The sequence below is a fragment of the Sceloporus undulatus genome, chromosome 2, assembly GCF_019175285.1.
Source record: "Sceloporus undulatus isolate JIND9_A2432 ecotype Alabama chromosome 2, SceUnd_v1.1, whole genome shotgun sequence".
NCBI lineage: Eukaryota > Metazoa > Chordata > Lepidosauria > Squamata > Phrynosomatidae > Sceloporus > Sceloporus undulatus.
The window spans coordinates 237,860,382-237,876,289 of record NC_056523.1 but is presented as its reverse complement, the minus strand read 5'-3'; the positions used below and the strand labels follow the sequence as shown (position 1 = coordinate 237,876,289).

At 38.5% G+C, this 15,908-nt stretch overlaps 1 protein-coding gene across 48 annotated transcripts in view; it reads right to left on the bottom strand.

The window, feature by feature from the left end:
• PTPRD (protein tyrosine phosphatase receptor type D) overlaps positions 1-15,908 on the bottom strand; it is a 1,118,901-nt gene that overhangs the window by 1,004,517 nt on the left and 98,476 nt on the right. For all 48 annotated transcript variants that reach the window (XM_042455420.1, XM_042455423.1, XM_042455433.1 and 45 more), the window contains exon 3: positions 663-706. The gene's annotated coding sequence lies outside the window, so the exon portion shown is untranslated. The remainder of the gene's footprint in view (positions 1-662; positions 707-15,908) is intronic.

Genomic DNA, 15,908 nt, shown 5'->3' with positions numbered 1-15,908 from the left:
TGTACATTCTTGTATGCTTACATGTTTTGTATGTTTTTAAATTTCAATACTCATCATTTATTATTATTATTAATTATTTAAAATAAATAAATGATTATATATTTTTTTCAAAATTTAATGGCCAGTCAAAGTGATAACTTGTTTAACTGTGTAACTTTTTTTTATTATCAGCCGCTTCATGTTTTAGCCTCTCTTTTTTTTGTATGCTACCTTGAATCCTATGCTAAGAGAAAGGTGGGATATAAATAAAACAAAACAAACAAGTAAATAAGTAGATGTAAAAAAAATCATTAATTTACATGAAGGAACTTCTTTTAAATGGTGAATTAATTTAATGGCTTATGGACAACCAAAAGTCAAAACAATTATTATTTTTTAAAATAAGCATGCTTAAAGTCTGAAACATATTTACCACCACAAACTCCAAATGGATGGAACTAGATGCAGTAACTCACTGGTGGCGCATAGTATTCTCCACATGCTTGGATACATTTTATATTGCTTACCGGTATTTGTAAAAATTTAAAATCCCAGTGTTTGTATCTGTCTGTCTGCTTTTGCTATGTTCCCCCCCAAAATGATATACAGATTGTGATCAAAATTATATATGCACACATACACACATACATAACCACTTAAATAAATAAAGTTAGATTACATACTCTTCTCCAAGGCACATCCTGTTGTTGTGTCTCAGGATAGAGAGCTGAAAGAAAGAAGAAAAGAACAGTATCTGATGCAGGAGTACTCAAACAGTGTCGTATTCATTTGATTTATTCAACTGTTTAATGCAGCAGTACCCCTTTTGAAAGATCCAGTTTAATTCAGAAACATCCAAACAACTTGTTCAACAAGACAAAAACCTAGTGAAAGAATGCCTTCTGCATTGGTAGGCGCTATCATGGTATTTCCACTGCCTCTTTCTTTGCTTTTTGCCCTTAAGGGGAAATTTTGTCCTTAGCTGAGATTTTTCCAGTCTCTGGGAGGAGAAGATTGTAGGCCCAAAGCTCATGCTACCAACTTCTCTCTTTCAGTTAGTCTCAAAGGTGTTACAAGATCTCTTTGTGTGTTGATTTTCTAGGCTAACATGGCTATGTCTTTAAGCAAAGAAATAATAATAGCTGCAGCTGCAATTGTCTGTCTTAAAGAAATAAATAGACAGTACCTAGAAACACGATTCTTATTTCAAAATTGTGCTCTGGAGATATTCTGGGTGAAATCCAGACTCAGACAGTTGAACTTAGGTGCTATGAAAATGATTTAAAAGGTCTGTTTTAATATCTTAACCAAGATCCCATTGATTTTAAAGGGGGCCAACTGCAGGGAAATAATCACACAATCCAAAGCCCCAGGTGCAATAATGAGTTTAGATGGGCTCGGGGTGTTCTGCCATTGTAAAGAAGAGCTCAGTTTGATAGCATGGCTGTTCCACAGTCCCTACAGCTAGTTTCATGGGTATAAGTCCCATAGACTGGTAGTGTTTCTGTCACTGGTAAGGGATGTTCCAGCGCAAGGACTAAACAGCACAAGCTATGAGGATAATTAAAAAGAAAAGTATCAGTATCAGAAGGAAGGTGAGTGCACACTACAAGTGGAAATAATGTTCATAATAGAACAGGCCAGCGAAAATCTGCCAGATTTTCTCTTAGTATTCAAATGTCTCAAAGAAGTGCAGAGGAATTATTCTGCAGAGAAAAACATTCTTTTCTTTTCTTCTACTAAGAACTACTCTCAGCACAGAAAAAAAAAAGGGGGGGGGGGAAGGATTTCCGGGTTTGAAAGGACGGTTGCGGTGGGGGGGGGTGGGTTGGGGGGGGGGGGGGGGGTGGGGTGGGGGGTTTGAGAAATGAAGGTATGGGGGGGGGGAAGTGTCTTGACAAAATAATTCCTTCGAAACACTTTGGGACATTTGAATAGGGGGAGAATACTGAGAAAGAGTATTTGTTTTATCCCACAGTAGGGAGAAAAGTACCCTAAGGGCCCAAACAGACAGGCCAAAATAAAGTTGCTTCGGATCACTTTGGAGATATGTTGTTTCAATAACACACACATCTTAAGAGGCCAGAAGCTGTGCCAAAGCTGTGCTCCAGTCCTTAGAACTGGAGTGTGGCTTTGGTGTGGCTATTGGCCTCTTGGGATGCATGGAGCATTTAAACAGCATACCTCCAAAGTGACCCGAAGCAGCTTTATTCTGGCCTATCTATTTGGGCCCTAAGTATTCATTCCCATATGTAAGAATGATACAGTTGAAGACGGTTCGTTATAAAAGCAGAATTTTTGTATGGGCAAAGATAGGAGAAGGAGAGTGATTGCATATAACTTTGAGTCCTCTTTTGTGCACTGAATTCTTACTGACATGGTATCCTTTCTAAAATAACAACAACAACACAAAACTATATTACTTTATATATTCTGGAGGCATACCTTTTCCCTACAGTATTTCCTACATATTCCACTTTAGGTATATTTGTTCATAAGTTCTATTTTATTTAAGAAATGTAGCCAAAAATATTGAAAACCTCAATCTCGTGGGATTGCTACAAATTTGATAATATGAAGATTAAAAACAAACAAAACAAACATTACAATATCTGAAAATTCCATTTTCAGAAAGAATTGCCCGAATGGCTGTATTCTACAATATTTCTTTTGGAAGCTTACTTGTTTGTAAACAGTGAAAAAATAATGCAGTTTTGTGTTCTCCTCCTCCCTTTCCTGTTTCTTTGTTACGTAAAAGTTTAGGCTTCTTTTCATGTCCAGAAATAGAAAAGACATGTTCTTCTTGTAATAATAACCCACAAATGTATATCATTAAGTGCATTACAGCAAAAGAGCAGGGTTTGTATACCAGTGAGAGAGCAAATGTAAGAGACAACATAGTGAGCTAGACATCTGTGTATTTCTGGTAACATATCAGTGGTGTCAGTATCTTACTGGAAAAGGCTTAATGTTACATTATTGGCCACAGTGGTGAACCCACAACAAAGCAGTACACAAAGATGCAGGTATCAGGCTAAATGTTCCAGAATTGGCTGTTCCTATGTTGTAATATTCATCAAAGATCTTTTCCATAAAGACTAATGATTAATGGTGACCCCTAATCTAATGCAGTGATTCCCAAACTTTGGTCCTCCAGGTGTTTTAGGCTTCAGCACCCATAATTCTTGACTGTTGGCCAAGGTAGTTGGATCTTCTGGGGGTTGAAGTCCAAAACACTCAGAAGACTAACATTGGGGAATCACTGATCTATTTCACACCGATGGTGTATATCATGCCTGCAGCTGGACTTCAGTTACAATAGAGTGGAATGAAATTTTGCCAAGACATGCATGTCTGGCACTGAAAGCATGGGATCCATGACTAGTTCATCTTATCCTCCCTGTAACATATAACAATAAAATGTTTATGTTACTTTGCCAAGTTGGCTATAATTCCACACTGACTGGTAATTTTATATCTTTAAAATAACAGGCAGCTTGACTATACATATTTGCCAAGACTATGGAAACAAGAGAGGCATTTTTTGCTCCCCACCCCAAAGAATGGAACTGCCTTTTCAATAAGGAATCCTTGAAACATTGTAACTTTTAAAGAATTTCTTTTTTAAATTTTTTTAAAAGAGGTATAACACAGAAGAAAGAGGTGTAAAGCCAAGAAGAAATTTGCCAAGAAAACCCTGTGATAGGTTCGTCTCGGATGCACAGCATCTGGATGTGGCGTGGCGGAAGTGATGCTGCGAGTGTGCACCTCGCACCTCGCGGCGCCACTTCCAGGTGCTTCTTTTTAGCTGCTCCGGGAAGCATTGCAGTCTGGCCGCTGGGGCTTCTCAGCGCAGCTAATGATGGTGGTGGCAGACCGCCCACTTTTGGGTGGTCTGTAACACGCCCAAGATTGCATTTGCCTTCTTTACTGCAGTATCACAATGCTGGCTCATGTTCAATTTAGGATGAACAATAATCCCAAGGCCCTTCTCACAAGTAGTACTGCTGAGACAAGTATCTCCTGTGCATTTGGTTTTTGTGGCCTAAATGCAGAATTTTGCAATTGTCTCTGTAGCATTTCATTTTATTAATTTCAGCCCAGTTTACTAGTTTATCAAGTTCTTTTTCATTCTGGGCCTGTCTTGCATTGTGTTAACTACACCTCCCATTTTTCTTTCATCTGCAAATCTGATAAGGACACTCTCTACCTTATCATCTAAATCAATGATAAAAAGACAGTGAGCCCTTAGTATCTGCTGGGTTTTGGTTTCAGGTATCCCCATGTGGATACCAAAATCCATGGATGCTCAAGTCCCATTGAATACAATGGTGTAGTAAAATGATGTCCCTTCTTTGTTCTCATCTTTATTCTACTGTGTTTTAATGTGGCTCTCATTTTCTTTCTCAGCTTATCCTCTAGAATTTACAACCTTGCTTGCTTTTTGACAGATGTTTCATCTCCAACCTGACCCCCATCCTCATAGATTTAGTTTAAAGCCCTCTTGATCAGAGTGATCATGCTTTTGCCAAGTACATTCTTCCTGGTCTTCGTGAGGTATAGCCCATCTGTAGCCAGTTATTCTTCATATAAGAAGTGAAGACCATGGTCCCAGAAGCCAAACTTTTCCCATCATGGCCATCTGCATAGCTAGTTATTCAGCTGCAGTTATCTTATAAGCTTATCAGATGTCATTTCCAGCCTGATCTGGGAAATGGGCTGCGATTGGGATGGAATGGGGGGCAACGGGTGTTATCACGTGGATTTTGCTGCCGATGTTGATGGGAGTCCCTAAGCCATTCCCAAGTTGTTCCCCAGCCATGCTATGGCTGCCAATTTTGAAGAACGGAGGCTTTCCATTCTTCAAAATTGGCAGCCAAAGCATGGCTGGGGAATGGCTTGGGGACCTCTGGTGGTATTGCTGGCAAAATCCATGCGATAACATCCATTCCATCCTGTTCCATCCTCTTCCAGCCTGTGCCCAGATCGGGCTGGAAATGAAGTCTGATAAGCTTATTCCTATCCGTGTAGAGTCCTTTATCTTTTACTGGTAGAACTGGCAAAAATACCACCTGTGCCTCTGAACTCTTCACTTTCCTACCCAGAGCTTTATAGTCCAAGGTGTTCTTTGTAATGTCATTGGTGCCCACATGAATAAGAAGAAAGGAGTACCACTTTGTGTTCTTCATAAGCTTCGGCAAACAGGTCCCACAACATCTATTCTCCCACTGAAATCAATATAACTTAGGACTTTATCGCACCCATTTCCCCCCCGTTATGGGTATGGGATCAGGATGCTCGTGTGCACGAGAGAGTTAACATTTGCCAACAACACATCTCTGGCAGTGATAATACTGCTATTGAAAATAATGGCCATTTAAAATAAATGAAGCAAAATGTGCATTTCTGACACTATTATAAACTTACTCTGCAAATTTTATTTAAAACAAGTTATTATATATTATATTTTGGAAATTTCCATGCAACACACAAAATATAGATTTTTTAAAAAGGGGATGTGGATTTAAAAATGCCTTTGCAGTTCACCTTTTAGTATAGTGTCTTGATCTTGTCACTTGTCAAATATGTCAAAATGTCTCTTCCTGGGTTTGGTGATCAATATCTATATGGAACACACTGAAGAGTGTACAACATGCCCTGCATTAATTGTTCAACTACATTCTAGATGGAGAAAATTGAAATAGGAGATAGTTCTAGCAAATTATTTCCTCACATTGCTTTTAAATTAAAAACATCTGCAAGATCAGCTGAAGGACTAGGGGAAATTATTAAAGTGAAATACAACATGCACACTGGAGAAAATGGGGAAATGTTTTGTTTTTTTTAAGTGACATTCCTAATCAATTACTAGTCATCTGTCAGTCTGCCTTGATCGGGGTGAACAAGGTGCAGCCCTGAAGCTATATGCTACCACCACAGATATTTTTGTGGCCTCTGATCCCCTCTAATTTCGCCAAAGTGTCTCTTTTCTTACAAAATGAAGGGATGGATTCCCTATTTTGAAAGCCCCAAAGTGCAATTCAATTCATCATTTAAATATATTCCAGTGGTCCCCAGTACTGCTTGATAGTAGAGGTGGATAACTGTCCCTGCTGGATCTGCCAATGTTGTCCACACCATTCTAGACCCATGTGACCTATCTTAAATAAAACTGGATAGCAAGCTATACCATGTTATGAGTTGTTTTGATATAATCATTCTCTGATGTTATTTTTGACACTTAACCCATCACATCTTGGTGTATTTGACATGAAATTAATTGTGACTATGTAATTCATGTGCACATTTTTGTTATCTAAATAGCAGCCACAGAGTACTCTGAGTAGCCTCAGTACGGGGAGACTGATGGGACAATTTCTCTCTTTCTCTCTCTTCTGTGCTCTTGAGAAAATCCACCTCTAACTATTTACTTGTATTTCAAGGCAAGTCCCCATCAGCACCAAGGCAGCATGTGTTTCCCCCATGACCACAGTTTGCCAGGGCTTATGAGTGCCCTTTCTGATTCAGTTTAGTGCCTGACTGGCCATGTGGACCCTGCTCTGAAACATCCCTGACCAACTGAAATCCAATCTGACCCGATCCAGATTCCAAATCAAGTTAGAAATCCAGATTCTTTGTACGCTCTGTTGATCTGATTTGTAATATGACTTGTCTGACAGATGTGTGAAATTTGGACACATAGTAGACCCTTAAAAGACAATAACCCTAAATAAATTGAAAAATGTTAGCTACAGTTGTTTTAAGCCTTGCCACCTACCACTCCCCAGGACATTTTTTAAAGCCTACACAGTTAGCTGAGTGTTTAGTCCTTCCAGATTATATATTTTTGTCCCAGGGCAGTGCTCATAATACAGCTCCTAAGAAATCACCAGATTTCAGAACAGAGATATTGTTTCAAATTTAGCATACTTGTTTTTCTGCACCTTTTCTGTTGCTTTTCTGTACTTGCCTTCACTTGCGTGCACTATTTGTAAAGCACACAGTGTGACATATACATGTAGTACTCGCAGATGTAAAGTAATAAAAAAATTCTATAGAAACAATGAAAATTAAAATAAAATTCAAAACCTTAAAGACTAGTTCTCAAATGTGGGCCATGTGTTTGTGTATGTTTAAGGGAATGCTATGGCCCAAGAAACTAAGAATTTTTACCAAACAATGAGAATGAAAGCAAATAAGATCATTGAAATAAATGAGAGCAATGAACTATCGAGCGAAGCAGATGGGGCAAAAGCCGCAATTGGCCTGGGACCATGGTGATCACATGGACTGCTCTCAAAGTGGGCCACTGCCATTGTTCCAATTATATCTGCTGATAGGAGCAGATATAATCCACTCTTTAAAAGGCCGGCTTTTGCTGATTTGGCACACCCTCGGTGTGGCTTCTGGCCACTTGTGGGGGGTGTTATCTAAACATTATGCCCCAAATTAGATGGTAGCCGTATTATTTGGCCTGTCTGTTTCAGGCCTTATATGAACATATGGATGACCACAGTCACTGACTCCAGTTAGAATATAAAGTTAGGCTGGCAGACAATCTGGCATAAAACCAACTGATGCATTCTATAGTTCAGTGGGGTTTAAACCCAGATCTCTAGGTCTGTTCCCAGCACTATGCACAACACTACATGTTAACAGGTACCCCCTCTCAATCTTTTTTTCGAATAAGTATTCTTATTTTACAGTCCTCCCCCCTGCACTGATGGCTACTGCAGGGATGGTACCTTAGGTGGCATCTAAGGGGGAAGACAGACTAGTGATGTTGCACAATCTGCTGCAGTGCAGAAGGCAGGACAGAAAGAGAAGGTATTTAACCCTAATGCTGTCCCAACCTCCTCCTCTTTGCCATTTCACTCAGATTCAAAGTTGTCAACATTGAATGAAAAAGATACCGTGATTTGCAGCTTGCAAGCCTAGGAGAAATTCAAAGGCCTCGTTTCCACTATGATTTATAGTGAATTGCTGATCAATTTATATAACCATTGTTCCCATTTGAAACTGGTTTTGATTGTACTTTGATTGATTTCTGTCATGAAACATCAAGGCAAATGCAAAATCCCAGTTTTTTCCAGACACTAGTTTCCTAGATATTCTTTTGCAATCAGTAAGACAGCTAGTTGCACCAGTGAATCGCATCTTCTATCAATTTCTTTTTTTATATAAAAAAATTATTTTTTAAAAAAAAATTGATAGAAGATGCGATTCATTGGTTTTGCAGCTGTAAGGCAAGCAGTTGCAAAACCACTGAATTGAATCTTCTATCAATTTAGTGTGTGTGTGTGTGTGTGTGTGTGTGTGTGTGTGTATGTCCCAAGCAGGCATCCCAGACTGCCGCTTACTTCACTGATGACGCACAGATGATTGATATGCATTTTGAAGTGGCACAAACTAGTGGGGATGACAATCGTGCCAAAAAAGAAGAGATTACAAGGGGGTAATGAAAAGATCTGCTTTCATAGTGGGAACAATGGGCCTTCTGGAATTGATTTACCAACACGGAGCAAAGGCGAATCTCAAACCAGTTTAAATGTCAGTAGGAATGAGCCCAAAAAACAGAGACCTTCAAGTAGCAAATGGCACTGGTAGAGTGTCACTCTCTGTAGTGCTGTGGGAATGGAGTGCTTTAAGGACTGAGGGGCTTCTTGTGGATACCAAAATCAGATGCTCAAATTCCATTAAATACATTGGTGTAAGTAAAATGGCTAGTCTTGTCCCCAAGGTTGTTGATGTAGATTTCCTAAGTATAGGCTTGGAAGCAAAAGACTCTCAGGCGAGTATTTGTCCCCCAGATCTGTACTGGAATGAATTAATATTGTGTGTGTGTGTGTGTGCATCTCCAGTACATATCTGGGGGACAAGCACTCAGCTGAGTCTTTTGTTTGCAAGCCTAGCCTTAGGGAACCTACATCAACTCTCTCTCTCTCTGTATCACAGTTCATTTGTCATTAGTTTTTCATTTACTTTTGGAGAACATTATACTCAATCTGTCACGAGATCTTATGAAAGTCCTTCTGTCATCTCACAAACCATAATGCATATTAAAACAAAAACCCCAGGTATTCATATATTTTAGAGAAGCTAATACTTACAACTTTACAGGCAGATGTACTGCTTGTTGTACTGCTATGCAGTGAAATATGTGGCCTTTGGCAAAGCAGCAGACAAAGCAATCTAACATGTGAAAGGCCAATCCAAATTCATTTTATGAACTCGGTATAATTCTTGATGATGGTATTTTTGTCTCACAATGTTTTTAAGACACTGAGGCAACAGCAAGAATAATGGACTTTATTTAATTAGATATCTTGGGTTCATAAAAGCTTTCAAAATGGCAAGAAACCCCAACAACATTAGGCTCACAATTCCAACAACTGAGTTATTATTTCTGTACATCCAAAAAGTGTTCTAGAATTGTAACTGACAAAGCAGTTTTCTACACCACATAACAAAACACTTTTGCAATCCTACAGGAGGACTTTGTGATTTGTCACCAGGAAATCATGTCTTCTGCAAAAAGCAACACACACACACACACACACCACCCATGCCCAGGACTTTGGAGGTGCCTCTGTTAGCTTACTGGATCCTGGTCCATATCTAGGAGTGGGGAAGACATTAATTGGATTTGTCAGTCTGGAAAAGGGAAGGAACGAGAATGCTGGTGGGAAATGGAGAAACTCAAGGAGACTGACAGATTTCTATGTCTCTAGTAACACTGGCAGATCAGATGAATGAAAGGGAGTCTTACTGTGACAGACTCTAATAACTAGCTGGCTCTGGGCCTGGAGCAAGATGCGTGATCAGGGACCCTCTCTAAATTTAGCAACATACACTGCAGCCACTCTCTCAGTTGTTGACACAGCAACATTCATTTTGTAATGTATTGCTTGTTTTTTCACTATCCAGGCCCAGGGGATTTTACCTACCTACACCTGTCTCTCCTTAGCCCTGCTAATAACTTTAATGACTGGAACAATAAACCTTGCAATTACTTGTGCAGTAAAAGGTGAAAATGCTTAAACGTGTACATTTCTAAAGGGTCCTATAATATTGCACATGACTGTACACACTTTCTTATTTGAATATCCAAAAGGTATGTTTTTTGGAAGCATTTAACATACATATAAGCACTGTAAATATGTATATGCCATATGAGCTGTTGCTAAGCAGTGTACAATATTTACTCTCAGAAGTACTAGAACTGAAGTATTGCCACTGAGAAGGGGGGGAAAGGAGCTCGTATCAAAATTAAACGTCTCTTGAAAATACACTCAATTACTATCAAAGGGCTTAAAGTATTTAACCTTTAAAGTAAGAGTGTTTGCCTGATATTGATTTATCAGGAATTACAAGCTAAGAAAACATGCTGTGTTTCAGTTTGTTGATTACCTTCAAGGATATTCTTCTTTACAAAGGCCATCTAACTAGGGAATACTTAATTCCTTGGAACAGCTTGTCAATTATAGGCAAATATACACAGTGAAATAAAACAAGGGGGACTAGGGAAAAGTTAACTAGAGAGTTATTTTGAATATCAAATTCTTTCTAACAGAGTTGAGCATAAAAAGAGATGAGATGCCAAACCAAAAGCATACTTTACATATTTTTGAATTAATAGAAGACACCCAGAAGGAATGTATTTTATGAGAAACATTTATGATGCCTCTATTCTGTAATAAATATACCAGCACAAAATGCAATTCTTAAAATATTAGGATAGTACTTCACTTCTGGTAAGACAAACATTAACATTCAAAATTGATCTAGATCAGCCTTTTCTGGATTGTTGCCCTCAAGATTTAAATTGCTCTTCCCATCATCCTCAGCCAGCAATATCTGGTTGTCCTCCAGCTACTGATCATTCACAGCCAGTAGGAAATGTAATGAACAAAGAGAAACTACTGCCAGTTTGGATCAGAGTATCTCACCTATTGCTCAGCCTGAAATCAAGAGCAACCCAGAACAGTTCCATGGGCTAAACTAATGGCTCAGAGTTATCCCAGGCCTCTGCTCCAGCACTGGAACACCTCAAAGCAATCTCTATCACTGCAAACACACACTTCCACTATTTCCTTAATTTGAAATTGAAACAGAAATTAGAAATAGGTCTAAAAACAATATAGTTATATTAGAGTGGGCCCTTTGTTTCCATTGGGATTTGATTCCAGCCCCCCCCCCCCCCCCCCGGATACCATAATCCATGGATGCTCACATCCCATTAAATACAATATTGTAGTAAAATGGCATCCCTTATATAAAATTACAACATCAAGGGTTGATTTTTTGGAATTTATACCTTTTCAAAATATGTTCAAGCTGTGGATGGTTGAATCCATGGATACAGAATCAGTGGATATGGAGGGCTGAGTGTAGAGCACCACCTTTAGGAAATTAAATTATCTATTTAACTATTAGGAATTTAAATTATCCTTAAACCAAAACTGTGCACTCTCAACATACCCTTCTTAAAGAATTTCCAGATATATATTCCACTGAAATACTGAAAAATATTGAGAACAATTAAATTTCCAAACCTGTTTGGAACTTCATGCTATAAATTTTCAGTAAAGTGATTAACATCTACAAATATTATGTCAGCTCATTTAAAGACACTTAAAAACAACTATTTTATGGATATGTCACAGTTAGTTATCTTGAGAGAAGTAAAAGTGATAAATATAGGGCACGGTTTTCACTTTTTATGAGACATTTTCAAATGCATAGGGAAAGTGTGTTTAGAAAGGTTATTAGCATAGCTGAGTGATATTTCCATTAGAAAGGTTCCAGGCTTAATTCAGAAGTAACAATATATTCATATTCATATTTGTGTTTCACTAAGCACTCAGCTGCAGACTTTATGGGATGTGCAACCTCTTGCACCCAGTGCAATTTAAGAAGCAGCAACCATCAAGATAGTTTTACAAAATTAATATTCAATATTTTATATATGGAATTTTATTACAGAGCCATTGTCTCCCAATTTGTGAAGCAACAAAAATAAATGTTTAATTAGCATTTCCCCTCCATATTGCATTCGGGTAACATACTTCATGCCTCTTGCAATAGTGCTGCAAGCCAGCACTGTAACCGAAGATAACAGCTAAGTTAACTTACAATGACAGTAGTGTTGGAATTATGGGCTGACTAATATTAGCTTATAAAAGAACATCACCAGTTCTCAGTTCTGCACGAACAGGAATACATATAAGTGGTCTGTATTAGTTCTGGCAGATGAATCTCACCTCTAGGCAATGAAATGGCAATGGCACAATATTATCAGTCCAACTATACTTACAATACTACATTACCTTGCTGTGCCGTCAACAAATTACATGGGTGGGAAGGTAGTCTTTGCATTTTATTTCTTTCTCGTTTTAACTGGGGCTAATCTTGTCAGTGCAAGTCATATAATGTACGCATTAAACAAGGCATATCTTTACTGATAACATAGTTATCTCTATGGATCTGCTAAAGGGGATTTCTTTCCTTCTCTTTGCTTCCCCTAGGAGTTTTTATGTTGTGTTTGTCCTTTATGTGAACCTCATGTTGCTTTCTTAAAGAAAGCACACACATGGAATTTCAGCTGCTTACAAAATTGAAACCAAACATGGATTCATGAGCATTACTAATATCAGTAGTCTGTTATTTGATTTCTCATAAACAGAGAGAGAGGGAGGGAGAGGGAGAGAGAGAGATATATGATACATCAGTTCAGAGCCCAATTTTATTAGTATCTGCATTTGTATGTATAGAAAAAATATCTCATTAAAATCAGTGGTGTCCCTAGAGTTTGTGTCACCCGGTGTGGCAAGTCATGGTGTCACCCCTCTATTAACCTCCTCCCATACCATACCATGCAGAATTCTTACGGGCTGTGCAAATGCCTTCAGTCAGATAGAGGTGGTGGCAACCGCACACCGCACCCCCAATCTGGCCTTTCCAGGGTGCGAAAAGGAGCAGCAAAAAGCAGCTCCTTTTTGTGTCCTGGAAAGGGTGTGATAGCCGCGGCATAGCAGCTATACAGTGCTCTTTTGGCTCTGTGTTGTGTGGGTGCAGCGCTGGAGAAGTGCCGTGATGCCGCATGCCATGTGGTGTGGCACGTGGTGTCATGGCACCCTGGGGGCGAAGCCAGGGCATACGTTGTGGAGACACTACACCTCAACTCCATTCCCCAGCTGGCCTTTCAGGTGTACAGGCTCTTAGTAATGCTTTTTGCCCTATTGTTATTCATAAATTGGAATTCCCATACATCACTGAATGTAATGCTAATTGTGACATAAACGACTAGCAAAATTAAAATTGTACCTTCAAATTACAATATCACATGCACAACCTATATGTATGTACATATATATAGTGAAGATTTGTTTAAAATGTGATTTTTTAAAGAAAAATTTAAAAGAATAAAAAATCAAAACTTTCAAAAATAAAAAAATAAAATTTTGAATTAGAAATTTTAATTTAAAAAATGCTGAGGCCTCTCCTTTTGAGCAGTGGTATCACCTCCTCCTAAGGGTGACACCTGGTGCGATCTGTAACCACCACCAGCACCAGCACCCCAGTTATGTCACTGATTACCAAACTCTTACCAAAAATGCTGGTAATGTCCCTGGGTTTAGTGAAAGGTGAAGAAAACCTGGGTTAATTTTGGTGAGGTGGGTAAAAAATTGTCATAAGATTGCCGTAATGAGGAGCTGAGAGCCAGTGTGGTGCAGTGGTTTGAGTGTTGGACTAAGATAATGGGAGAGCAGGGTTCAAATTCCTGCTCAGCCATGGAAATCCACTAGGTTGCCTTGGGCAAGACACAAGCTGTCAGCTTTGGAGGATAGCAATGACAAGGTCTCTCTGAACAATCTTGTCAACAAAACCACATGATAGATTACCTTTACACCATAAGTCAGAAATGACTTGAAGGCACACAAAAGCTACAACAGCAGCAGCAGCAATAACAATAGCAACAACGTATGACCCCTCATTTTTTTTTGATATGTGATGCTTCTTTTGGTGAATATTTAGGTTAAAAGTTTTCACATTGTATGTTAACACTAAGAAATACATATACATAAACAAGATAAAATTGATTGTATGTTTTTAAAGTTTGCATTTGACCATATTCCTTCTTCTCATAAAGTAGTTATTTGTATTTCCCATAATTAATGTGCATTTTGCTTGTATTTATGCAACTATTTTGGTATTAGATATAAATTAGTAAATAGAATAAAATAAAAATGTAACTTTTAAAATATGTAATTGATCCAGAATCCCAAAATATTCCAAAATCCAAACTTTTTCACATGGGTGGCTGAGATATTGACGCCTTTGCTTTCTGATGGTGCAATGTACTCAAACTTTGCTTCAAGCCCAAAATTATTAAAAACATTGTGCACAAAATTGCTTTCAGGCTATGTGGATAAAGTGTATAAGAAACATAAATGAGTTTCATGTTTCAACTTTGGTCTCAACTCCAAGATATCTCTTTTGATATATGTAAATATCCCAAACTCCAAAAAATTCCAAAATCCAAACCACTTTTTGTCCAAAGCATTTGGGATAAGGGAAACTCCACCTGGACTGGGCAGCTGATTGTTTCACCCTTCCTTTGGCTAAAATCTGACATCAGATTTAAAATAATAGGGTTTAAGAATGGGCCCTTCTCCATGCTAAACTGCCACATTAAATGTTCTTGTTTCCATTGCGACACGTATTTGAAGGGATGGCAAGTGCCATTGCTTCACCCCACATGCTGCAGGGAAAAAATAGGGATGACTGAGCAATTTGGTGGCCCAGTGCAAACCAAATGCCACCAGGACAAATGGTCTGAACCACATTTATTCTCTCTCAGAATAAACATTTTTAAAAAAATTCAGTGAATGTATAAGCTGGACCAAAGGCAACTTTTAAACACATGTACATTCTATTTTTCCCTCCCTCTTTCTCTTTAAAAAGGTAATGGTAACTAATAGTTTATCTAAATGGTTAGAAAGTCTATCAATGCTTTATGTATTACAAGCATCAAGATGAGAGCCTTAGCATAGGGCTCCCATCTTAATGGGGCTTTACATGATCCTTAGCACAGCACTGCAAATTGCTCTGGAATCTGGTCCTTGTTTACTCTGAAGTTGCCACTGCCACCACTGCTGGCATTAGGGACCCTACCTAATGCTTTTGACCATTGCATTCCTTCTAGACACCTACCTAGCTGCTATATTCTCCCACCAATTACTCATCCATCATTATCATCATCATCATCATCATCATCATCATCATCATCATCATCATCATCCTTTATTTATATAGCACTAAAAATTACACAGCACTGTACATACAATATTTTTAATTTTAATCTTTTCCTCTAAACTGTTTATTCAGTGATTGGCCATCATGTTTGGATGGAACCCTGTTGCTGCTTTGCTCAATTCCACAACAGATTGCTTCCACCTTAGGTTTCACAAAATGAAACATCAATTTCAGGGTTGACATTTTGGAGAATCTAAGAGGCAGTAGACTGTGGACAGGAGTAAATCAACAACAACATAGATTGATTTTGGTTCCTTCTAAATCCTGGGGCAATAACCAAACAAGCCAACTGTTGACTCCACTCTCTTCAGTTGTGTAACATGCTTATGTCTAGAGCCTGCAGCATTACTTTTTAGTAGTTATTTGTCCCACTACTGGTTAGAGTAACAGTAAATAATCTCATTATACTTAATATTTGTGGATGGGTTGTACAGAAATGCTGTGCTGCTCATTATATTGTCATTGTCAAGCAGGGGCATGTTACTGGTTACTTAAGTATACATGATGGATGGGGTATTGTTTTTGTTAATGGCTGTGAACTTTGACTTATGGGGACCCAGTGTAAGAGAAACCTTCAAGCATCCTAACATTAACAATCCTCTGGTCTCACT